The 25,599-nt window shown below is 42.5% G+C and overlaps 1 protein-coding gene and 1 long non-coding RNA gene across 4 annotated transcripts in view; one reads left to right on the top strand and one right to left on the bottom strand.

The window, feature by feature from the left end:
• The window catches only part of MKLN1 (muskelin 1), a 324,611-nt gene that overhangs the window by 174,698 nt on the left and 124,314 nt on the right, over window positions 1–25,599 (bottom strand). The window lies entirely within an intron of this gene.
• Window positions 1–25,599, top strand: part of LOC136391194 (uncharacterized) — a 61,146-nt gene that overhangs the window by 24,771 nt on the left and 10,776 nt on the right. The window contains exon 2 of the long non-coding RNA XR_010748827.1: window positions 19,929–20,013. This is a non-coding gene — a long non-coding RNA (uncharacterized lncRNA). The remainder of the gene's footprint in view (window positions 1–19,928; window positions 20,014–25,599) is intronic.

The following is a 25,599-nucleotide window of genomic DNA, read 5'->3' as shown; positions in this document are numbered from 1 at the left end:
CTTCCCCTCCCGCAGCCAAGGCTTCATTGGAGCAAAGTTGGCCCGGGCGCTGAGGATGGCTCCGTGGCCCCTGCCTCAGGCACTAGAATGGCTCCGGTTGCAATGGAGCTATGCCCCAGATGGGCAGAGCATCGCCCTCTAGTGGGCATGCTGAGTGGACTCCAGTCAGGTGCATGCGGGAGTCTGTCTCTCTGCCTCCCTGCTTCTCACTTCAGAAAAATAAAAAAATAATAAACCTATTTATGCTGATGGAAGGGCTTATCAAAGAAGCTCTGCCTAACACCCTGGACTTGACTGTGAGCAGCCAAACTAGTCTGGTCCTTTTGGGGCGGAGGTTAATATGAAGAACAGAGAGGGCGTCATAAGCTTGCAGGAGGGAGAAGCTAAAAGCTACACAGAGGTAGGAACAACGCGATCACGCGGCAGCAGAAACCAGGCAGCAACAGAAGCCGTGAGATAGAGAAAGGACCAGAAAGGACGTAGGAGCAAGGTCAGCAGAAGCAGAGTCCTAATAATAGCAGATGGAGTATAAAGCAACAGACACTTATGCTGAAGGACCCACAAAACAACGCAGCTGCTGTGGCGACACTGTGTGCCGAATCATCTTCCAGTTCCCACGGGTCATTGCTTAAACTTCGATTGAGGCAACCTGAGTCCATCTCTGTCCTGGAAATGAAACTTTTGCCTCTCGGTATCTGTATCGGTCAGGATCATTGCAAGAAACTAAAGGCAACCCAGCTGGGGTTCGGGAAATAATTGAAGACACTGTTTACAAGGATGTAAGCAGAGTTGCAGGAAGGTAGGAAGATACTGAGACACCCAGGGACCAGAAAGAGTGGGAGCCCAGGGATGAAGAGACAAGTGGCAGAGATAGTCTGAAGGGAGACTAGGAAGAGCTGGAGCCGTGCAGAGGCAGAGCTGCTTCCAGAGTCACGGTGCTAACGCTGGGAGGAAAGAAGTCTCTCAGCCTTTTTCCCTCACACCCTCCCATACTGGCTGGTGCCTCCCCCTATGGTAAGACAGAGGGCAGTAGAGCCCAGGGGGTGTCATTGTGGGTAACAACCTCATGAGGCACAGAGCAGGGCAGAGAAGGATGTGGGGTTGTCATGGGTTGACTTGTTGCCCCTCAAAAAAAATATGTCCATGCCCTAGTCCCTGGCACCTGAGAATATTACCTCATATAGCAAAGAGGTGCTTAAGTTTAGGATCCCGAGAAGCGGAGCTCATCTTAATTTATTTTGCTGGGCCCTAAATGCAATCATATACATCCTAATAAGAGAAACAGGGAGAATTTGGGGGGGGGGGGGAGGAAGAAGGAGGAGGCAATGTGACCACAGAATCAGAAATTGGAGTGAAGTGGCCATAAGCCAAGGAAAGCCTGGAGCCATCAGAAGCTGAAAGGCGAGGAACAGACTCCCCGAGAGCCTTCGAAGGGAGCTCAGCCCTGCCAAAACCTTGATTTCGGACTTCTGGCCTCCAGAACGGTGAGAAAATAAAAGTCTGTTGCTTTAAGCCACCCAGTCTGTGGTAATTTGTTACGGCAGTCACAGGAAATTAACACAGGGACCAGCCAAATGGAGAATTACCAGCATAAAATCTATGCAGCTCGAATGCCATGTTGACCGCAGTCATGTCCCTGATCACCTTGGCTGGGGAGTCTTCTGCCCACCTCCTTGACTCCCTTTGGCACTTCTTTTTTTTTTTTTTTTTTTGAACAACTCGTATGATTCAAGTTAAATGCTCCCAAGTTACTTTTGTATAAAAATACTTCTTGGTCCTAACCAGATGATAACATTCTGCTTGGGAACAAGAACCTTGTCTTGTACATCTTTGTAGCCCGAGAAAAATCCTAGCACAGTACTTTGGACAGAGTGGATATTCTGTAATTGGTAAATGAGAAAGAAAGCTTCCATTTGTCCATCTGTAAATGGAAAATAACAATTTCCACCGGCTTGCCTTTCAGAGATAATAATGGCAGTGTTTCCCGGAAACAATTTCTGTACCTGTAACAAAAATGATATATCTGAAACACCCACTCCTGCTGGAACAGTTCCTCAGGAAAAAAGAAAAATGACACATAGTTGTAGCGTGTCCTCCATTTCGTGGGGTGCTGAAACCGCTCACCCTCCACACGGAAAAGGCAGGGGATCGTTAAGAAAATATCAGAGCTGAATACTGGTGTTCTCTCAGGAACTTTGATTCATCCAATAAATATTTATCAAAGGACTATTATGTTCAAGTATGGTCCATAAATGCTGGAGAAACACGGAATAAGGCATGATCCCAAGTAATTATCACACAATATGATGAATGCTTTTTATAGGAACAAAATACTATGGGACCAGAAAGAAGGGAATAATTAACTCCACGTATTGTTGTTTCACCCCCCTTAAAAAAAAAAAAAAAAAAAAGGTCACATTCAAGCTGTTTTTTTTCGGACTTCATCAGACAGGCGAAGTCGAGAGCACTGGGAACCAAGAGAAGTAACTGCCTGAGCCGTGCCAAGCAAACCACACCCTCAGCTCAGCCCCATTGTATCCAGCCCTATTTTTATTCATTATCCTCATAGCTAGAGGATAGTGAGAAAGGAAGAGAATGCTGACTGCTTCCCTACTTTGCATCAAATAAAGAAGATTTTTCAGAAAGCAATGTAGAGGGTGATCTCTTCCAAGCCCAATAAGGACCAGTCCAAAGAGCTGTGCATTCAGGAGTTAATAAACACTGTTACCTTTTCTGAGCATCTCTCTCAGTCCTGAAAACCAAGGGGGGCTATCCTGTGAAAGTGTGTGGTAGCAGGGTGTGGATAGCTCAGAGGACAGTGGGTGAGGAATAAGAGCACCCCTTGGTCTCACTGCCCAAAACCTGGAGACAAAGCCCCCTTGAATGGGAATAATGGCTGACGCCCTTTTTCCTGCCATGGGCTGACCTTCAGACCAGTCCTTAGGGAATGGCTCTATCGGGGCACCGCCCATCTTCTCTCCCTTGTCAGCCCTCTAGGCCTCTGAGACCAGAGCTGTGCTGCTTATGAGTGGGAGGAGGAAACTCTTGGGAAAGCAGCCAGGACAGAGGGAAAGACTGACCGAAACCCACCAAGGGTCACAGGGTTCCCCATCCTCACCCTGTAGTTCCCACTGGAAAATGGGGAAGCTGAGAAACCAGATTCCAACCTCAAAGTACAGATCACTTGTCCTTGTTTTCTTAAGAAGCCTCTACCTTCCAGACCTTGCCAGGAAGCCGGCAGCATTTTCACGAAGCAGTAATAACAAGGACAGAGCGTTCTAGCCTGCTGGAGCCTGCTGGCTGGTCACTCTTTCCACTGCCTTTTGTTTTCATGCACCAGTCCCTCACTCGCTTCTCAGATTCCTTGGGGCTTTGAAAAAGCCACAAATGCTCCTCCACATAGTGACACCACCCAGCAGGCTGGCAGACATCACTGATACACACCCTGCCCTAAGCGATGGCACGTAAGCAAGCCCTGACAACTGACACCCAGCCATACACCTAGTAGGAGTCAAGATGGCTTCCAGAAAGTGACACCCCCCCATCAGCTTAGCTGGCAAATGTGAGACTTTAGATTAAGTACCACCCAGTAGATTGATAAATCAGAGACCCCTGTCTGATGCATAATGCATGTGCAAGGTATGTTGGACAATGGAACTTCTCTACTCTTCCATCGAGTGCCTAAATGCAGCCAACACAGATGTTACCAAGAAAGTGACAAAGTGTTCTCACTGTGGCAATTCGCATGCCAATGTATTAGATTGGGTATTCATACATACAGGGAGCAGAAGCTCTCAATGATGTGTGTGTTTCCATGTCACTTGTGACCTGTTTCCAACCACACTCTGGAGCTATTCTCCCAGATTCTGAAAATAAGGCGCATATATATATTTATAGTCTTGGCTAGAATATGAAAAGCAGACATTCTCATCTATCATAGAGGAGAGTAAAAATTAGTTCAGCTACTGTGGAGAGTAATCTAGAGAGTGATCTAGTGAAGTTGAAAATGTGCATATTTTATTCCCTAGAAATTACCTTTCCAGAGATAGTCTAGAAGAACTGTCCCATGTGTGCCCAATGAGGTATATACAAGGACATTAATCACACCGTGATTTGAAATAGCAAGAAATTACCATAAATATCCATCCACAGAATAAATTCTAGAACATTCTTAGCATGAGAATCTATTACAGTATTATATAGTATAATATTGCTATACTATAAAGACTAGCTCTACAACTATCACATGGATACAGCTCAAAAACATCATGTTGAAAAAACAAGTTTCAGAAAAACATCTACATCTTTAAACATCCAAAATGTATCTATTGTGTGGTAAAAATATAAAAACATATGAGAAGGAGTTCCACCATCTTTAAGAGACTGGTTACCTCTGGGTAGAGATGGGATGGAAGGGACTTCTTTTGTAACTAAAACATTTATTTATTCAATATTTTTTAAATCTTAAGCAAATATGGCAAGCTGTTACAGTTTACGAAATCTGGATAGTGGAGATGTGTTCCACCAATGACTCTGAATGTCTTCCGTTGTGGAAGGATCTTTTGAGATTTTTAGGATTCACAAATAATGAAAATAAAAGTTGTTTGCAGGGATAAGCCATCCCCATAAGCATAGATGACACTATTCAGCCCTCTTAGTAATGTACGCACTTTGAGATGTTTTTCGTTAATGGAGGAGTTGTTACAACACATTCACACACAGTCCCCTGCTCAGGGGTGCTTCTGACCTCCTGGATCTGTGAGCCTCCTCAATAGAGTCAGCAGTGCAATGAAATTCAGCTAGGGATCAGTCTACATCTGAATGCCATGATTATAATCCACAGAGATTCCCAAACCTAGCTGGAAATCAGAATCATCTGATGAAAATTTTAATGCCATTGTCTATGTCCCAACCTCTGAGAAGATGATCCAAGGGTCCTGAGGTGAAGCCCAGGAAGCTGTACTTTTAACAGGCTTGTCAAGAGATTCTGATGATCAGCCAGACTTGAGAAATGAGGATAACAAACCATGAGGCAGGATAGTAAGAAGTTAGGAAAATTCCTTGGTAAGTGGAATGGGGAAACTGAGAAAGATAACAGATTCAAACTGGCCCCATCCAGCACCCTGACTCACCTGCCTCCTTCTCCCCCGAACAAGCACTCCCTTAAGCATTAAGCCCTCGGGACAATGAGATTCTGACCCGCATCAAATAATGTTAAGAGCATAGCCTTGGATCTGTTGACTGCAGACGTAGAGTTTTGGTCAAACTAGAGATAACATCAGTTATATCTAGGCCTCAGTTATGTTTCAGCTCCAGGCCCAGAAAAGTAGCAAAACCAGTCAAAGTGACGCCATGGCTGACATCAGGAACAGATACCATGACTAATGACCCCCTAACCTAGCACCAACCAATCAGTAGAGACCACAAGCCTGAAAGGACACATCTGGAAAGCTGATGAATATTCATTCTATTGAAATCTTTCCCTGAGATCACCCCTAAAATCCCTGCCTTTGGAAAAGAGATAAAAGCCCTTAAGACGAAGAACCCAGGACATACACTGTCTAGAGCAGGCCCACACCTCCCCCTTCCTTCCTTCAGGCTTGTATCTTTGTGTTCTTTCTCCTAAGTTCTAAGGGCCCTTCTTTTGTCTTTGTAAATTGTTTTCTGAGTCCACATAGCCCAGCTGGTTCACTTCTCGTGCATCTGTGACGTTCTAAATAAACTTTCTCTTTCACTAGAGTTCTTGGGTCTGAATTCTTTCTCAGCTGAACCCAAGCACTGAGGTCTGCAACCACCACTAATAACCATAGCTATGTTTTGTTAATGTTTCCAAGAAGTTGGGATGGGAGGAAAAGAAACAAGAAAGTTAAAGAAGGAAAGGGAGGAAGAAGGAAGAAAAGGAGGGACAGCATGGGCTTTCAAATCCTTTCTAGTCTCTTTTCTCCACCTTTCCCACCTTGAATGTTTCCCCATCCTCTGAACCTTGCTAGAGCTCTAATTATCTGTAAGTTCATTTGGCAATTCTGTACTTCCCTTTACATTGCTGTAATGGGCTATTTATTTACTCAATAGATTTATGTCTTATATCTTGAATTACACTATAAGCTTAATATTCAGGACAGGGACCATACTTTGTTCGTCACAGCTAGCACAATGTCTTGAACAGAGTAAACATTAAAGCACCAGGATTGAGAATATAGGATAAAACAAGTTTAAAAATGTGGCAGGAGCCCTGGCCGGTTGGCTCAGCGGTAGAGCGTCGGCCTAGCGTGCGGAGGACCCGGGTTCGATTCCTGGCCAGGGCACACAGGAGAGGCGCCCATTTGCTTCTCAACCCCTCCGCTGCACTTTCCTCTCTGTCTCTCTCTTCCCCTCCCGCAGCCAAGGCTCCATTGGAGCAAAGATGGCCCGGGCGCTGGGGATGGCTCTGTGGCCTCTGCCCCAGGCGCTAGAGTGGCTCTGGTCGCAATATGGCGACGCCCAGGATGGGCAGAGCATCGCCCCCTGATGGGCAGAGCGTCGCCCCATGGTGGGCGTGCCGGGTGGATCCCGGTCGGGCGCATGTGGGAGTCTGTCTGACTGTCTCTCCCCGTTTCCAGCTTCAGAAAAGTGAAAAAAAAAAAAAAAATGTGGCAGGACACAAGATCAATATACAAAAACCAACTGTATTTCCATACAGTGGCAATGAACAACCTGAAAATTAAAAATAAATTCAAGACAATCTCTATCTATATTCTTGCTTTTTTCCCCCAGAAATTGGCAAGCTGACCCTATAATTTATATGGAAATGTAACCTAGAATAGTAAAAACACTCTTGAAGAGGAAAAACAAAGCTGGAAGACACACATGTCCCGATTTCTAAACCTACAACAAAACTACAATAAGGAAGGCCCTGGTGGGTAGCTTGGCTGATTAGAATGTTGTCCCAATATGCCAAGGTTATGGGTTCGATCCCAGGTCAAAGCACATAAAAGAAGCAACTAATGAATGCTTAGGAACAATAAATCAATGTCTCTCTCTCTCTCTCAAATCAATAAGAAATTTTAAAATATTTTAAACTATTATAATGAAGACACATGCATAAGTATACACATATAGATCAATGAAATAGAATTAAGTGTCCACAATAAGCCTTCACATTTATGGTAAATTGTTTTGTTGTTTTTTTGTTTTGTTTTGTTTTTTTTACAAAAGTGCTAAGACAATTCAATAGGGAAAGAATAGTTTTTCCATAAATGGTGCTTGAACAACTGGATATTCACATACAAAAGAATAAGTTGGGATATTCTTCATACCATACCAATAAATTAATTTTGTAATAGATCATGGACCCAAATGTAATCATTAAAACTATAAAATTCTTAGGGAAAAACAGGAATAGATCTTTATCACCTTGAATTTGGCAATGGTTTCTTAGATTGTCACCAAAAGCAGAAATGACAAAAGAAAAACAGACAAACTGAACTTCAAAATTAAAAAGTTTTGTGCTCACAGAACACCATGAAGAAAATAAATAGACAAGCCACAAAACGAGAGAAAAATGTTGCCAAAATATATCCAACAGGAAACCTTGATCCAGAATATATAAAACCTATTACAACACAATAATAAAAAGCCAACCCAGTTAAAAGATGGGCAAGCCAACAGCACTGTGAGAAAATACATTTCTGTTTGTTTGTTTTTGTATTTTTCCGAAGTTAGAAGCAGGGAGGCAATCAGACAGACTCCTGCATGCACCCAACTGGGATACACCGGGTGCGACCACCAGGGGACAATGCTCTGCCCATCTGGGGTGTTGCTCCATTGCTGCCGGAGCCATTCTAGCGCAGAGACCATGGAGCTGTCCTCAGCACCCAGGCCAACCTTGCTCCAACTGAGCCTTGGCTGCGGGAAGGGAAGAGAGAGATAGAGAGAGAGGAGAGGGGGAAGGGTGGAGAAGCAGATGGACACTTCTTCTGTGTGCCCTGGCTGGGAATCGAACCCAGGACCTCCACACACCGGGCTGATGCTCTTCCACTGAGCCAACTGGCCAGGGCCAAATTTCTGTTGTTTAATCTATCCAGTCTGTGGTAGTTTGTTATGGCAGCTCTAGCAAACTAATACAGTAGTTCTTTTCCACACATAACAATGACACCATATATAAGAAAGGCCTATGTTTTGAATTATTACATTTTACAGAGTGGCATCTTTTGATTGCTCATGTCATCGACGGTGAGAGATGTGAGAGCTGACCAGGAGATCAAGGACTATACACTAGTTCCCATACACAGACCCCCGGGAGCCCTGGCCTTTGAGAAGTTTCTGTTCACCAACCCAAAAGAAGGTGAATACTCAGAAGATGATCTCTCCAGACCCTCGGGATGTTCAGAAATTGGTAGAGATTGATCCAAATGTGCTTGAAACCTGGGAAAATGTCATTCAAAATGATGTTGAGTTACTGAGAATTTTTAATAACATGGGGAAATAATTATTGTACAGGGATTGATAAAAGTAAGTTTAGTTATAATACAAATGAATAATCCAATAATTAACAAATAATAATACAAGAATAAACTCTGTTTTGCATACTCACAACTATAAACCTACTTTGCCCACCCTTGTATAATATTAAGTAAAAAATCAGTATGCAAATTTAACATGGATAGCTAAAATCATTTTATCTTGTTGATGATGTAAGTAGAAGAAAGACTGAATAGAAATACAAAGTTAACATTAATTTCTATTTATGGTGAGATGATGGATTATTTTTGTTTTTTTCCTTTAGAAATCTCTATATTTCTGAATTTTCCAAAGTGAGCATGTATCATTTTTAAGATCACAAATATGGCTTATATTTTAAAGATTAAAAGTTCGGCAGAGCATGGATAACTCAATGCTAGTATTGAGAGGACACCAAGTTCCAGGACTCGTAGGTCAGATCCGAGTGCTGCTGGAACCCTGCTGCCCACTTGTCCTCTCGAGGCTGAGCCGTTGGATGTGTCCCCCGCCCCCATGCCTGGAAATTCTGACTGTGCTACTGCAGTCCCCTCCTGTCTAGGACACGTGTCCGAACACCGATCCTCCCTTCGGACCTCTAACCCCTGATTCTGAACATAGGCTTTTCTTTCTGGATTCAGGTGCCCACTCCGATTTCTCTACCAACGACTCAACCCAACCTCTCCCCGTCTCTCCCACACCTTTCTCCCAACCTTTTGTACCCGGAGGCTACCCACAGTGGCACACAGTTACCTGTGTCCCTCATAAGCTGAGCAGCTGAGCAGTAACAGGCACAAGATGATAGGAGGAGGGCAGGAGAAGGGACATACTGGGACAGATGCTTCTGAGGTTTCCTTCCTGTGGAGGTTTGACCCTTGTGACTCTCTGTCTAGCTTCTTGTTCTTCCTCCTGCTCAGAGAAAGGGCTTGATCTGATTAGGGGATTGCGAAGCTTACACAGGGCATGCTCAGTTTAGTTCCTCCTTTCTTCCTGGTAGGTATCAGCCTGCCTGTGGTGAGGATGCCCTGCTCCTCTGTGGCAGGGTCCCCTTCCCACCCCAACCCTCATCCCCAGAATGAGAAGGCCTGTCCTGGTCAAATGTTATTGTGACTGGGCGAATAAGTCTCCTTAATTCTGAAACTCACTTAGTATTTGCTATCCCATCCTATCTCATAATAAACAGCAATCAAGGTATCTGCTCTCCATCTGCCCACTCTTTCATCTCATTTCTCATCTTGATTTCAATCCCCAAATGGGAGTTGGAGAAAAGGATGATATTCGTGGGAACGTCTCAGGGGCTGGAAAAGCCTCCGTTAAGAGCCACCCATGGGCCCAGCATAAAGAGGAGCTTTACCTATGTCAGTTTATTTAATCCCCAGACACCCCACAGTAGTTCACAGTATTTCCCCATTTCTCACAAAAGGAAACTGATGCTCAGCGAGGTTAAGAAACTTACCAGAGGTCTCAGAACAAGTGAGTGCCGATGGCTCACGGACTTCACGCCCAAGCACTTTACCCTGCATCAGACATTGTCTTTGGGTGCCACCAAGACTGTCCTTGGGGACTGAAGTGGCAATTTCATCTTTGGTAACACTTCATCCTAACCAACCGAGCTATCGGTTGAGGAACATGCAAGGTAGGCAAAGGCGATACAACTAAAGGATAAGGAACAAGATGATTATAAAATGCTATACTAAAAGCATCAAGAAATGCATTTCCCTCCATATTTCTGGGAAACTTTTGGACAAACGACCTCCCCTGCTCCCCAACATGTGCTGTGGCTTCCCGGGTTATAAAATAATTCGATACCATCCTGTTCTTCTTAAGTCAGACCGCGTGTCGTGCTTTCCTGAGACTGGCCACAGCATAGTTGTCCCGTCACCCCCATCTGCTATTAAAAAACAAATGTGTGTCATGTGGCCTTGGGTGGCACATGGAGTAAAATAATAATTATAATGAATAACAAAACTGTTTTAGCAATTTATGATATCCAGAAGCGGTGAAATGATGAATGGAAAAACGATATTAAATGCCAACCATGGAAGCTGACTCTTTAAACCAGACAAGCCGAAAAGGACGTTTTGATCTGACCCCTGAAGGACAGTCGGTTAGAGAGCCAACAGCTCCCCTCGCCCCATGCCGAGGGACCAGGCACCCTTTCCAGGAGCTCCAGCCACTGCTACTTTTCACCTTCCCAACCAAAGTTCAGAAAGTGCAAGGGCATCCCACGGGTCACCAAGCACATTCCCAGTTGTCCTCCAGGGAAATCTGATGTTGAAAAATGGACCTAGTCCAAAGTAGTGGTTCAAGCCAGATGAGGCATTACAGAGAAGACAGCCTTCCATGGAAAATACCCTGCCTCCAAATCCCCAATGTCTTCATTACAGAACTGAAACACAGGCACAGCAGCTGGTTTCCACTGCTCCGATGCACTGTGCTACAGTGGAAGGAGCGATGATATAGGGCTGGCAAACAAGAGACTAGCCTTCTAGTCCCCAGCTCTGCCAGATTTTAGCTGGGCGACCTTGGCAAAGGTACTTAGTTTCTCTGGGAGGTGTGAGTGACTAGACTATGATGCTTTCTTGTTTGAAATCCTGTCTTTCATCTTTGGATTACCATCTTATATATAAAGGAAATGAAAGCAGGCTCTTGGGTACTGTGTTCCTCAGAGATCTCGTTACTCCAGTGATCATGCCTTCATTCTTCAGTGGCTTCACTTTTTCCACAAAATGAAACCTAAATTCTTCACGCTGGTATTCAAGGTTCTTTGAGATCTGCCATGTTTATCAGCCACCGTCCCCTCATGCCCACCAATAATGTATTTTATGCTCTGGCAATACTGGGCTGCTTGTACTACCCCATAATATTCTTACTGCAACATCAAATATTTATTGAGCATGTACTCTGTGCTAGACACACCAGTCAGCTTTTGCATGTTCTGTTCTCTTTGCTTGGACTACCTTGTATTAATTAAAGCAGAGCTTGCTCCTGTAATAAATAAGCTATATAACATCAGCAGATGAACACAATAGGTGATTTCTTAGGCATGGGACAGCTCAGGATGGCAAGCACCCTCCCACCCAGAATCCTTCTATTTTGCAGCTTTACTTTCCTCTAAGCTTTGGTCCTTTCCTTCCAGAGCGAAAAACTGGGAAAAGAAGGAAAGCAAGGCATACCGACTTCTTAACCCAGCCCAGAAATGATGCACATCATTTCTGCTCACATCCCATAAGTGAGAACTGGTCACCTGGCTGGATGTATAGGGAACCGGAAATTAGTAGAGCCACTTTCTAGAAAATTTTCATGCTATGGAATGAGAAAGCACAAGTCTTTGATTACCAACCAGCCGTCACATGGTATTTCCTGACTTGTCCTATGTAGCAAAGGCTTATTCACCTTTCAAATCCAAGTGCTCCCTCCCGTGTAATGTCTTCCCTGAGCTCCATAAGTAGATTTAGCTGCTCCTTCCCTATCCTTCACTGCACTTTTCACATTTCTCCGTGATGACAATTATCATATGGTACTGTGTGGTTTACATGCCAGTCTACTTAACCAGACTCTGACCCTTGAGGCAGGAATCTTGACTTTCATTGTTGTATTTGTAAAGCTTAGCATAGTGCCTGGTAAACAGTATTTTTACAATTATATCTAATCAATTAATATTATCAGTAAATGAAAGAATGAGTGAATGATTACCTAAAGAACAGAAGCTGGTTCTGACAGAGGAACAAATACCTCAGTTAAAAAAAAAAACCCGGCCTTGGCCGGTTGGCTCAGCGGTAGAGCGTCTGCCTGGCGTGCGGGGGACCCGGGTTCATTCCCGGCCAGGGCACATAGGAGAAGCGCCCATTTGCTTCTCCTCCCCCACCCCTCCTTCCTCTCTGTCTCTCTCTTCCCCTCCCGCAGCCAAGGCTCCACTGGAGCAAAGATGGCCTCTGCCCCAGGCGCTAGAGTGGCTCTGGTTGCGGCAGAGCAACGCCCCCCGGAGGGGCACAGCATTGCCCCCTGGTGGGCAGAGCGTCGCCCCTGGTGGGCGTGCCGGGTGGATCCCGGTTGGGCGCATGCGGGAGTCTGTCTGACTGTCTCTCCCCGTTTCCAGCTTCAGAAAAATACAAAAAAAAAAAAAACCCAATAAAAATACACAGAAGCATTGGTGATTCAAGTTCATCTAAAAGGCTAGAAAGAAAACAAGCTTCCCATATAAATGCTACAACTGTAATTAACATTTTGCTTTATATATTATTTAGAATATGTCTCTCTCATCAACTCCATCATGTAAGGGTGGGGACCTTATATGCAGTGTTCTTTGCTCTGATTCCACCAGCATCTAGCATACTGTCTGGCACATAATAGGCACCAAATAAATATTTCAGAAGGAATGACTGGATAAGGAAATGAGTAAATACATGAATGAAGGCTGTGCCCTTAATCACATGAGCCTTATAATAAATGCATAGCTTGGATTATAAGAGGAAAATATGGATGGGGCCATAAAAACTTAGCACCATGACTAGAAAAACTGCGTAGAGTGCACACCAGGACTTTAACATCATTACCTTGTATAGTCCGTGTCATCATCCTCTTTACATAAGAGGATGAACAAACATCACTGAAGGAAGCTAAAATCTCAACGGGAATAGTAGCCGGTGAGTAAATGAGGACAAGCGAATGTCTCTCAGATGGTTGCATTATGAAATAGCCTTTGTAAATCAGTTAATGAGAGAAGCAGGAAGCAAGGATGCAGACAATTACGGAGTCGTGACAACTGTGAAACGTACATTGATTGAGAAAAGACACAGATATGTTTTCCTTGTTTCTGAAGAGGTATCAAGACAATTCTTTAAATGTTTGTAACACATTTATTCTTCTCATAAGTCCCATGTGACAAAGTTTGGTTTAGATATTACATACGGCTTTGGGTAGATTAGTTGTCAGGGGAATCATCTGATGAGAATGGCGAAGTGCAAGTGCATGGGAAACTCCCAGTCAGAACCTGTGCATGGGCCTTGGTCCAGGTGTCTTGAACCTCTGGAAAGCCCTAAATATAAAGAGGTGAATTTTCAGTGTGGACTGATTTGTGATGGTAATGAGGTTGATGCTGATGTTGACAGATGGGCTCTTCCTAGAAACTGATCAAGACATTAGTGGTAGGGCTAGACATTAAGTGACTTGAAAATAGGACCATACTTATTTTGCACACCTTTAATAATACAGAAGAACAGAATTACTGGCTTGCCTTGAGGAGCTGTTTGTCTTCCCTGTGAGTTTATCACACAGCTACGCTATACTTCCTAGCTTTCTTGAAGGTACACAGAACCATGTGAATGAGTTTTGGCCACTAGAATGTGGATGGAAGTGATGGGTACCAATTCCAGGTCTGGCCCATAAAAACGCCACCTGTGCAGTGCTCAGTGTACTTATTCTCCAGCCACTGGCTGAATGGAGAGGATTCTCAGAACCTAGAGGAGCACAGAGTCTAGGAAGGAGCCTATGTCCCTGAATTACTGAATAGGAGATCGGCCCCTACATTCCACGCTCTTCTACCCCTACCAATCCATTTTGGGCTGTGACCAGAACAATGCATTTTGTTGAGTTAAACCATTGAGATTGTAAAGTCACTTGTTATAACAATGAGGAGCTTTTTAAAAAAGATTTTATTTATTGATTTTAGAGAGGGGATAGAGAGAGAAAGAGAAAGTGAGTGGGGAGTGGGAGCATCAATTCATAGTACTGTAGTTGCTTCTCATATGTGCCTTGACCAGGCAAGCCCGGGATTTCAAACCAGCAACCTCAGCATTTCAGATAGACTCTTTATCTACTGCACCACCACAGGTCAGGCACAATGAGGCTATCTTGATTAATACAACTCTATTTCCCTACTTTCAAGTAAGAAGAAACACTAGGGTACATTTCTGGAGTCTCAGAAGATTGAGATAAAAGAAGATAACAGAGAATCAGGGGAAATTGCACTTAATGGAGTTCTGGAGTTAATTTTAAAGCCTTAGAAATTCCTACAGAGCTGAAGCCATGCCTGCTAGCTTCTGCTTATCTATCCAGTGCCTCTGGACATGGTCATGCTCTTGGGAGAACAGGGGATAACCATCTCCCAACTATGTATCATAGGTACTCCCCAACACAGCCTATTTGATTTCATATGCTTAGGGTCTAATCAGGTAATACCACACTTAAAATATGTATTTTAAATAATTTGTATTTATTGATTTATTTTAGAGAGAGGAAGGGAGAGAGAGAGAAACACTGGTTTGTTGTTCCATTTATTCATGCATTTATTGGTTGATTCTTATATGTGCCCTGACTGGGGATCAAACCTGCAACCTTTGCATGTTACCTCCAACCAGGTTACCTGGCCAGGGCTGGAGATATATATATATTTTTATGAAGATTATATGAGGTTTATTGAGCACAGTACTAATGGACTAGTATGGAGGAGCCAAGCAAACACTGTGGCAAAGCTGAGGTCTTTGGGTGTTTGCCTGAAGATGTTATTGAGAAATTTTTGTTTACTTACTAGGCTTTGAAAATTAAACCCTTCTTCAAGTAGCCTCCGGGTGTTAAGGACAATAAATAAAGATGTGCTGATTGAAAACATTAAAAAAAACAACTTGTTACAGCAGTTAAAATACAAGGGATAAATTCAGCCTAAAACAGAATATTCCAAATTCATTTGGCCTGTCCAACAGAAACACCACACTTAAAGTTGGATTCTGCAGGGTCATCTCTCCAAAGATGCTCCACCAAATGAAATTTAGCAGAGGCCTGAGACAAGGGTTCTCTAAAGAGCTTGATAGCTTCTGGCTCTTAGTTATAAACCTGAGCTCATTAATGGAAAGAGGGCAATTGATCTCTCTGTCTCAGGGGTGCCTAGAGAAGGAGAGGAGCTAGGAGACAGTCAGGGCCCGGGGGGAAGAAGAGGTTTAGAGGAAAATCTCACTTTTCAGTAGAGTCCCCATGGGGCTGAGATAAAAGAAGCAAACTTTGGGTAGTACTTTTCTCCTCAGGAAATAAATTCTGTTGACCCATTTTCAACTAAGCTGTGATGATCCTTGAACTTTCCTTGTCTCTTCCCCAAGCTTCTTCTCTATCCTGTTTCCCATGGTATGCCATTCTTTTTATTATCTTAAGTCTCCCTAAATTGTTAGGTAGCTAGAAGCAGACCTGATACTTCTTGAAGCTCAGCATCAGAGCTATGTCAAAATCACATAGGAAGCCAGGAGAGGAGCAGGTGGGCTGAAGGATATGTTAAGATAAGGTTAGGGAACTGAGTATCCACCTCAAGTTAGAATTTATTCATCAATACAAAGGATGTGCGACCCCCTTATACACTCCCTAGTCAGAGTCCTCAGGACTTGACAGGAGTTCTTTAGGGGGGACTGGTGTCACTATGTAGAGCTACATGATGTTAGTGCTTCTCAACCTCTTCTCTCATTAATCAGATTCTTCCCCTCCCCACCCAAATTTGGTGGGAATAGGGGTAATGTCGAAGAATGACAGTTTGGGACAAATCACAAATGAAGGGAAGAAAAAAGAATGAGTGAGGAGGGAGAAGGACAAGGAGAGAAGCACATGAAGAAGGAGGAGGAGAAAGAGGAGGAGGAGGAGGAGGAGGAGGAGGAGGAGAAAGACAAAAGAAGAGGAGGAAAACAAAAAGAGGAAGGAAAAGGATGGCTGACCCTTTGCACTGGTTTTGTGAACTGTTGATGGGGTCTTCACAAAATGCAGTAATCCGCAACTGGAGGCGATGGGGACGTGTGGCAAGGTCTTCTGGCTGTGCTGTTGTTGAACTATTTCCTCAAAGGGATGTTCACACCTCCTACCCAACTGGTAACTTTGAAGCCAGAATACACAATAAATTAAGAAAGGGTATTACCAAAAGGGAACCCTCGTGCACTGTTGGTGGGAATGCGGATTGGTGCAGCCACTGTGGAAAGCAGTATGGAATTGCCTCAGAAAATTTAAAATGAAATTGCCTTATGACCCAGCAATTCTACTTCTGGGAATATATCTGAAGAAACCCAAAACATTAATTTTAAAGAATATATCCACCCCTATGTCCACTGCAGTATTATTTCCAATAGCTAAGATTTGAAAGCAGCCCAAGTGTCCATTAGTGGATGAGTGAATACAAAAGCTGTGGTACATTTACACAAAGGAGTACTACTCAGTCATAAAAAGAAGAAAACTGGCCTGACCTGTGGCAGCGCAGTGGATAAAGCGTCGGCCTGGCATGCTGAGGTTGCTGGTTCAAAACCCTGGGCTCGCCTGGTCAAGGCACATATAGGAGTTGATGCTTCCTGCTCCTCCCCCTCTTCTCTCTCTCTCTTTCTCTCTATTCTCTCTCTAAAAATGAATAAATAAAATCTAAAAAATAAAAAAAATATATATATATATCTCACTTAAACCTTAAAAAAAAAGAAAGAAAGAAACCTTACCCTTTGTGACAGCATGGATGGATGTGGAAAGTATTGTGCTAAGTGCGGAAAGACAAATACCACATGATTTCATTCATACATGGAATCTAATGAACAAAATAAACTAACAAACAAAATAGAAACAGACTCATAGATAGAGAACAGACTGACAGTTGTCAGAGCAAGGCCAAGAGAAAAAAAGAAAAAAGCAAATCTCATAGACACAGACAATATGGTGACCACCAGAGGAAAATGGGATGGGGGGAGGAAGAAGAGGGGGTAGGAGGAATAAATGGTGAAGGAAGAAGATCTGACTTGGGGTGATGGGCACACAATACAATATGCAGATGATGCAATATAGAACTGTACACCTGAAGCCTACATAAATTTATTAACCAATGTCACCCCAATAAATTCAATAAAAAAGTAAAATAAATAAATAAATTTTAAAAAGAATCTTTTAAAAATATGAAGAATAAAAAAGAAAAAGGATACTACTAATCTTGATTGTAAAATCAAAATTGTTATTCCAGTATTCTACGGTTAAGTTCTGTTCTGCTATGCAGAAAATTCACAAGTCCTCTATCTTTGTATTTGCTGAAAAATAAATAACAAAAATACACATGCACAAAAAAAGCAATAATAACCAAAAACTCCTCTGGGTATCCAGAAATACAGGGTAACTTTGAGCAGAGTTTAACTGACTTGGATATTTAATTGCTATAAAATACAAGTGTTTACATGGAGATGAAAAATAACAAATTTTCCTTAGAAACCGAGATTCTTAGTTTAAGTAAAGAAATCCTTTAACCCAGTTCCTTATATTTTCAATGGATCAGTTATTTAGTTTATAGTAGCTAACAGACAAGAGGTAAACATCAAAGGAAGTGAACAGATAGATGCATACTTTTTCCTTACTCTAAGATTTAAACAGTTCTCAAAAAAACATCTAAAGATCTATCTATTCTGCATCCTAAGAAAATTCTGTTCCTTAATTTTTTATTCTAGAGTCTAAAGTGGTTATTTGGGGGGTGGAGAGAGAGAAAGTGGGAGGTGGACAGGAGGTTATTCTAAAATGCCATAAAAGATTCTCTTGTATTTGAATTTTTAAAGTGTTCTGACTGTCTTTAATAAGTGTCAGCAAAAAGATCTCTTTATCTATGGTTAAATTCTGGCTAAAGACCAATTTCAGAGTACCTTCTGGGCCCGAAGGAAAAATAGTCTCTACTAGACTTCATATTCTGAAAATTTCTGCCTTGACTGACTACCCTCGGCAATAAACTTGAACTCCTGCGTCTACTTTATAAAGAACATAAAGCCTCAGTCTTAATCTTCTTATCCTCTACACAGGATAAAGGCTGTCTCCTCAGTGCCAGGCAATATCTCAGAGGCCCTGTATCTGCACATTTAAAGTAGGGATAATCATTTTAAAACTATGCAAGTACTCAAGAATCCATGTTTAAAAACCCATTTTTTAAGAGGCCATCATCATCATAACCCAGTGACCAATGTTAGTCCTATCAATAATGGGACAACCAGACATTATGTCCAACTTAATACAATGCAGTAGGAAGCACACAGTATTACTTGTAAAGAATTCTTAACCAAATGTTTAACCTGATTCTTATTTAGCCTTTAAATCTAACTTTGAGTTTACAAGGAATACAGAGAGCAGAAGAACGAGTTTAACAACACTATGAGAAAACAACCAGAGAAATCCAGAAGGTGGGGCATTCTACAGAACAATTAATTGGCCCAGAATTGTCAACAGGTCAATATCATGAAAATAAAATGCATGTGGGTGTGGCAAAAGGAGGAAGTTCTAATCAGGACCCTTAAGAAACATAACCAGATGAAATATGTGGAGCTTATTGAATTAACCGTCATTAAAAGATGTTTGAGCCCTGGCCGGTTGGCTCAGTGGTAGAGCGTTGGCCTGGCGTGCAGGAGTCCCAGGTTCGATTCCCGGCCAGGGCACACAGGAGAAGCACCCATCTGCTTCTCCACCCCTCCCCCTCTCCTTCCTCTCTGTCTCTCTCTTCCCCTCCCGCAGCGGAGGCTCCACTGGAGCAAAGTTGGCCCAGGCGCTGAAGATGGCTCCATGGCCTCTGCCTCAGGCACTAGAATGGCTCTGGTTGCAACAGAGCAATGCCCCAGATGGGCAGAGCATCGCCCCCTGGTGGGCATGCCGGGTGGATCCCGGTCGGGCACATGTGGGAGTCTGTCTGACTGCCTCCCCGTTTCCAACTTCATAAAAATACAAAAAAAAAAAAAAAGATGTTTGAGGTAACTGGGGAGTTATTCTTAAAGGGTGTAGGGTTTGTGTGGGATAATGAAAATGTTCGGAAAATGGTGGTGGGGCTACAACATTGTGAAATCTACTTAATGTCACTGAATTGTACATTCTAAAATAGTAAATTTTACACTCTTTATATTTTACAGACATTTTAAAAAAAGACATTTTGGAAACAAATAGAGAATTTATAAATGTGCATGGGTATTAAATACTATTGAAAAATTATATAATTCTCTTCGATTCCTGTTCAGTGCACACATGAGAAGCGACTAACTGCTTCTCTTCCCTCCCTCTCCCCCTTCTCATTTTCTTCCCCTCTTATAGCCAGTGACTCAACTGTTTCAAGCGTAGGCCCCTGGCACTGAGGATAGCTCGGCTGATTTGAGCATTGGCCCCAGATGGGGGTTGCCAGGTGGATCCTGGTCGGAGTGCATGTGCAAGTCTGTCTCTCTCCCCTCCCTTCACTTAAAAAAAAAATTATGTGACTCTTGTTAAATGTGATGATGGAATTGTGTTTACCTAACCAAGATGTGTTCATTATTTACAGATGAATGTTGAATTTAGGAGTGAAATATATATATATATCTTGCCTTAAATTATTATAGCAAAAAAAGAAGAAGAAAAAGGAAAAACAAAGAATATATGGCAAATTTTTGCAATTGTTTGACCTAGGTGATAGATACTGGATACTCACTATACTATTCTGACTCTTTTTCTGTACGTACTAGAGTTTTGCAAAGGAGAGGGGAACCATGGACAAATCACTTCTCTGACCAACACCACAAACTGTGATGGGAGTCCTGGAATGGAAATGTGAGTTACCCTGAGGTGATGCTCTCTGAAAGGCCACACTCTCTGGGGGTAAGCAGGTGGGTGGCACGGGATGACTGTTGGTGGTCACAGTCCTGTGAGTCTAACAGAGGTCTTGCACCTAAAAAAAAGCAGCCAAAATGAAGTTCAAAAGGGTGAAGGGAAAGTGCTACTCCCAAACCAGGGTGCAGGAAGTCTGCACAAAGAATCATTGCTATCAAGCCTAACTGGCTCCGAAGCGATCCCCACATCCTTCCTCAGGGTCTGGTCTGCTTACTAGCACTGAAAGGTCAGACTATTGCGGAGAGAAAGACTGTTTTCACCAAAGGCACCCTGTAGATCATTTCTCTTGTACAAACCAATGCACTAGAACACAGATCACTAGGTTGTGTCTCTACTAGATCATTATGAAATTTATCTCCATCCTTATTCTTCTCCACAAATAGAACCTTAGTGTGCACTCAGAAGAGAAGGGGAGAAGACTTTGGAAAAAGAACCACTCAAGGCACTTAATAAAGTAAAGCTCTGGGAATGTAAAGGATGGCTTCCCCTGCCCACAATATCTTATAACAGCTGCAAAGCACTTCATTTATACCAACAATTGCAACGTTGCTGTAAAAAACAAATCACTTTAATAATTCTACAATTTCCTCCTGGGTTGAAATCTTCCTCGCAAATCTCAAAATGAGCAGCTTCCCCAAAGGGTCTGTGATTTGCAAGGATCTGTTAAATGTTCCTACTCACCGAAGCATTCTGCTCAGGTTTGGTTTGGCCCTGCCTTCTCCACTACTTGCATCTCTACATCTCTGTCAGGGATCTTCCTCCAATTAAAGAGCATCTAGGAGAGGGACATGGACCTTCTCTGTCCTCGTCTTCCTATTCTGCAAGAGGAGACAGTACTCTCTGATTGCAGGCACAGGGCCACATTTACAGTGAGTAGAGTATCCTGCCCACCCCTCCCCTCACCTCTTCTTTCTTTCTCTCCCCATTCTTCTTCTCCCCTCTCATCCCCTTCCCTCCACTCCCCTCCTGTCCTCTTCCCTTCTCTCCCCTTTCTTGTTTCTTCCTTCTAGGTGGTATTGGTGTTAGGAGGTCATTTCTTTCCCATTCAGTGAAGTTCAGCCATTTGCTTCTCCTTTGTTTTCCCTAATGCTCTTTTAAAAAATGTCTTTTTGGCCCTGGCCGGTTGGCTCAGCGGTAGAGCGTCGGCCTGGCGTGCAGGAGTCCCGGGTTCGATTCCCGGCCAGGGCACACAGGAGAGGTGACCATTTGCTTCTCCACCCCTCCCCCTCTCCTTCCTCTCTGTCTCTCTCTTCCCCTCCCGCAGCGAGGCTCCATTGGAGCAAAGATGGCCTGGGCGCTGGGGATGGCTCTGTGGCCTCTGCCTCAGGCGCTAGAATGGCTCTGGTTGCAACAGAGTGACGCCCCAGAGGGGCAAAGCATCGCCCCCTGGTGGGCATGCCGGGTGGATCCCAGTCGGGCGCATGCGGGAGTCTGTCTGCCTCCCCGTTTCCAGCTTCGGAAAAATGAAAAAAAAAAAAAAAGTCTTTTTGCCCTGGTCGGGTAGCTCAGTTGGTTAGAATGTCATCCCAACATGCTGGGGTTGCAGGTTTGATCCACAGTCAAGACACATAAAGAGCAACCAATGAATGCACAAATAAATTTCTCTCTCTCTCTTCCTCTCTCTCTAAAATAAAAAAATTAAAAAATTTCTTTTCATTGTAGAATCAAATTCTAAGTATTCTGTATTGATTTTTGCCTTTAACAATATGTTTTGGACACACTTTCACTTCAGTACATGTACGTCTATGCTTCGTTTTTTTGGTAGCGGCATACTATCGGTCACACTGATTTATTTGACTTCCCTGTCGCTGAGACATATAGGTTGTTTTCAGTTTTATTACTATTTAAAACAATACTTCAGTGAACATCGTTTTAGATACATCTTTATATAGACTTAAAATTTTTTCTGCAGTATATATTATATTTGTATAAGAATTTGGATACTCAAAAGGTATATGCATTTTCTTTTCTTTTTCAAATTAATTTTAATTTACTGAGTTAATATTAATTCAAGTGTTCCATTTAATATAACTCCCTCACCCCCACACCCTTGTCCCCCATTGCCTCTGCTCCCCCCTTCCCGCTGGGATTTGCTGTCCTGTTATCTGTATCTATGTGTTATGTATATATAATTTCACTAATCCCTTTACCTTCTCTGATCCCATCCCTACATCCCCCTTCCCTCTGACTGCTGTTCCTCTGGTTCCTGTGACCCTAACTCTGCCTCTATTTTGTTCCTCAGTTCACTTTGTTTATTAGATTCCACATATAAGTGAGATCATAGGATATTTGTCTTTCTCTGCCTGGCTTATTTCGCTTAGCATAATAATCTCCTGATCCATCCATGCCATTGCAAAAGGTAAGATTACCTTCTTTTTCATGGCCGTGTAGTACTCCATTGTGTATATGTACCACAGCTTTTTAATCCACTCGTCCACTGGTGAACACTTGGGCTGTTTCCAGATCTTGGCTATTGTAAACAATGATGCAATAAACATGGGGGTGCATTTCTTCTTTTGAATCAGTGATGTGGTGTTCTTAGGATATATTCCTAAAAGTGGGATAGTTGGGTGAAAAGGCAGTTCCATTTTTAATTTTTTGAGGAAACTCCATACTCTTTCCCATAGTGGCTGCACAAGTTTGCATTCCCACCAGCAGTGCAGGAGGGTTCCCTTTCCTCTGCACCCTCTCCAGCACTTATTATGTATTGTTTTGGTAATGAGCGCCTTTCTGACAGGTGTGAGGTGGTATCTCATTGTGGTTTTAATTTGCATTTTTCTGATGATTAATGATGTTGAACATTTTTTCATATGCCTATTGGCCATCTGTATGTCCTCTTTAGAGAAGTATGTATTCAGTTTTTTTGCTTGTTTTTTAATTGGGTTGTTTACCTTCCTGGTGTTGAGTTTTAGAAGTTCTTTATAAATTTTGGTTATTATCCCTTATCAGACATATTGGCGAATATGTTCTCCCATTGTGTGGGTTGTCTTTAATTTTGTTCATGGTGTCTGTTGCTGTGCAAAAGCTTTTTAGTTTGTTATAATCCCATTTGTTTATTTTGTCCTTTATTTCACTTGCCCGTGGAGATATATCGGCAAGAATATTGCTGCGAGAGATATTGGAGCATTTACTGCCTGTTTTCTTCCAAGATGTTTATGGTTTCACGACTTACATCTAAGTCTTTTATCCATTTTGAGTTTATTTTTCTGAATGGGGTAAGTTGGTGGTCTAGTTTCAGTTTTTTGCAGGTAGCTGTCCAATTTTTCCAATACCATTTATTAAAGAGACTGTCTTTACTCCACTGTATACTCTTACTTGCTTTGTCAAATATCAATTGTCCATAGAGCTGTGGGTTTATTTCTGGGTTCTCTGTTCTGTTCCATTGATCTGTATGCCTGTTCTTAAGCCAGTACCAAGCTGTTTTGAGTGCAATGGCCTTGTAGTATAACTTGATATCAGGAAGTGTGATACCTCCCTCTTTATTCTTCATTTTCAAGATTGCTGAGGCTATTTTGTTCTTTTTTAGTTCCATATAAATTTTTGGAATATTTGTTCTATATCTGTGAAGTATGCCATTGGTATTTTAATAGGGATTGCATTGACTCTATAGATTGCTTTGGGTAATATAGACATTTTAATGATGTTTAGTCTTCCTATCCATGAACACAGTATATGCTTCCAGTTGTTTGTATCTTTCTTGATTTCTTTTTTCAATGTCTTATAATTTTGAGTACAAGTCTTTTACCTCCTTGGTTAAATTTACTCCTATGTACTTTATTTTTTGTTGTTGTTGCAATAGTGAAGGGGATTGTTTCCTTAATTTCTCTTTCTCACAGTTTACTGTTGGTGTATAAAAATGCCACTGATTTCTGAATATTAATTATATCCTGCCACCTTGCCAAATTCATTTATCAGGTCTAGTAATTTTTTGACTGAGACTTTAGGGCAGAGGTCCCCAAACTTTTTACACAGGGGGCCAGTTCACTGTCCCTCAGACCGTTGGAGGGCCGCCATATACAGTGCTCCTCTCACTGACCACCAATGAAAGAGGTGCCCCTTCTGGGAGTGCGGAGGGGGGCTGGATAAATGGCCTCAGGGGGCCACATGCGGCCCGCAGGCCGTAGTTTGGGGACACCTGCTTTAGGGTTTTCTATGTACAAAATCATGCCATCAGCAAATAGTGATAGTTTTACTTCTTCTTTTCCAATTTGGATGCCTTTTATTTCTTCTTGTCTGATTACTGTGGTTAAGACTTCCATAAATTTTTTTAAATGTCTTTTTACCTTTCAATTTCAGTTACAATACAATCTTATATTAGTTTTAGGTATACAACATACTGATTAAACATTTATATAACTTACAAAGCAAACACCCCAATGAGTCTAGTACCCACCTGACACCATATATATTTATTACCATAGTATTGACCCTATGCTATACTTTGCATCCCCATGACTGTTTTTGTAACTGGCAATTTATGTACCTTAATACTTTCACCTTTTTCCATCCCCCCCAATCCCTCACCTGTCTGATAAGCATCAATTTGTTCTCTGTATCTATGAGTGTGTTTTGTTTGTTCATTTGATTTGTTTTTTTAGATCCCACACATAAAAGAAATCATATAGTATTTGCCTTTCTTTGTCTGACTTATTTTACTTAACATAATACCCTGTGTGTCCATCCATGTTGTTGCAAATGGCAAGGTTTCATTTTTTTTATGGCTAAATAATATTCCATTCATATATGTACCACATCTTCCTTAGCCACTCATCTATGGATGGGCTTGGGTTGCTTCTATATCTTGGCTATTGTAAATAATATATGAACAGATCATAGTGGTGCAAATACTCGTGATTGCTTTCTTATCACACCCAACGGAGATTGATAAAATGGCAAGATTCAGGTGGCTCAGGGCAAGGAAATACGCCCCCTAAATTTTCTATCTTGGCTGTGAGATCTAGACCCATTTACCAGAGAGCTATGCTTTAGCGTTTCAGGTACAACAAAATATTACATTCTATTGATGCTGTACTGTCAGGGGTAAAGGTGGTACCTGGGCTAAGACTAGGCTTGACATTTTTAGATCCCTTAACCTCATAGCACATTATTTATCTGTCTGTCTATCTGTCTACCTACCTACCTACCTACCTATTTATTTATCCATCTGACTGACTATCTGTCTTCAGATTTGCTGATTCTTTCTTCGGCCAAGTCAAATATATTGTTGAGCCCCTCTAGTAATTTTTGTTATCTGTTATGTACTTTACAAGTTCACAATATCCGTTAGACTTTAAAAATAATAATAGCCTGACCAGGTGGTGGCGCAGTGGATAGAGAGTCGGACTGGGATGCAGAAGGACCCAGGTTCGAGACCCCGAGGTCACCAGCTTGAGCGCGGGCTCATCTGGCTTGAGCAAAGAGCTCACCAGCTTGGACCCAAGGTTGCTGGCTCCAGCAGGGGGTTACTCAGTCTGCTGAAGGCCCGCGGTCAAGGCACATGTGAGAAAGCAATCAATGAACAACTAA

Source organism: Saccopteryx leptura, chromosome 2 (assembly GCF_036850995.1).
Source record: "Saccopteryx leptura isolate mSacLep1 chromosome 2, mSacLep1_pri_phased_curated, whole genome shotgun sequence".
Taxonomy (NCBI): domain Eukaryota; kingdom Metazoa; phylum Chordata; class Mammalia; order Chiroptera; family Emballonuridae; genus Saccopteryx; species Saccopteryx leptura.
This window is presented reverse-complemented; position numbering and strand designations above follow the sequence as displayed.